Consider the following 1336-nt stretch of genomic DNA (forward strand, 5'->3'; position numbering starts at 1 on the left):
CCCCCTAAAAAAAAAAGAGTGCTAATGGAGGGAACAAAGAAAGATGACTCCTTTCTCTCTGTTTAGATCAGGTGCTAGGCCTTGGGGCCTCACTCAAGCAGGGATCTGGCCCTGAGCCTCCAAAACTGTAAAAATTCAGTGTGTGCATGTGTGTGTGTGTGTGAGTGCGCGCGCACCCATGCGCCTGTGCCCCTGATTTCATGAGGCCAGGTGTAAGGCAGTAAACAGGTCCAGGAATATAGGTAGCGCCAAATATTTTTCCAACAGTCTGGAGTAGAGTGGAGAGGTTGGAAGTGAAATCCTCTTTTTCTATTTTAAATTAACGTGTATTCGACTTCAAGTTCGTTGTCAGGGTCAAATTTTCCGTGAAGTTTATACCCAAAACCATTCTGGTTTGACGTTAAATAAAAATTCAGGGTGAAAACACACATCTACCTCCGGTGCCGAGTGTAAATTAATCAGACAAAGTGGCAATATCCCCTAGTGTGACTGTTGCATATGTGTTGAAAATAACCCCATGCCAAGGCTGAGGGCAAGGTGCATTTACTGACTTGTCTCCATTGGCTTGTACTTGTGTGGGCCGCTTAACCCACTTTCAGTCATTTACAGACTTCAACATAAGTTAAGGAACACCTTGACAGACAGCCCTGACTTTCAAAAATCCGAAAAAAGGACAGCAAGAAAAGTTTCAAATTTTTTTTGGTCTGAAAGTGATAATTGGTTAACAATGTGTACTGCAGAGCTTTCTAAAGGTGCAAAACCACAACGTGCAGCACGGAAATCCTCAGGGAATTTTAGCCAAATGTGCAAGTGGTCCTTAACTTATGTTGAAGTCTGTATAGCACATGCAACATTCAACCTTAGGAGGACGCCTTAGCAGCATAGAATGAGGTCCAAGTCTATTGAGTGAGTGTTGCAAGATGTGGATTGTCAAGTCAACAGTAGGCTACTGTGAGTGAATAAAAAAAGGAAAGGGTGAGAATCAGGAGAGAAGAATGATGTAACATATCAAAATTGAAGAATGATGTCCCAGATCAAAATTGAAGAATGATGTTACATTGTTACAGATTTAAATTCCTTCGTGTTAACCAGAATTTTTTATCGTGGTAAGGGAAGTTGTAATGCATAGTATGTGCTTTTGTTTAAAAGTCTGAAGATTCCAGGAAATGGTATGGAAAGTTGCTGACTTTCCCAGATAAAATCTACTAGCTCATAGTTACATTATTCTACACTAGAAAAGGTAGTTTTCCTTGCATTATTTGTGAAAATATAATGAATGCAGTTTGAGCACTATTCATTTCCAAGACAGATTTAAACCAAGTTATAAATTCACAAA

This window comes from Aplysia californica, unplaced genomic scaffold (assembly GCF_000002075.1).
Source record: "Aplysia californica isolate F4 #8 unplaced genomic scaffold, AplCal3.0 scaffold00027, whole genome shotgun sequence".
NCBI classification, from domain to species: domain Eukaryota; kingdom Metazoa; phylum Mollusca; class Gastropoda; order Aplysiida; family Aplysiidae; genus Aplysia; species Aplysia californica.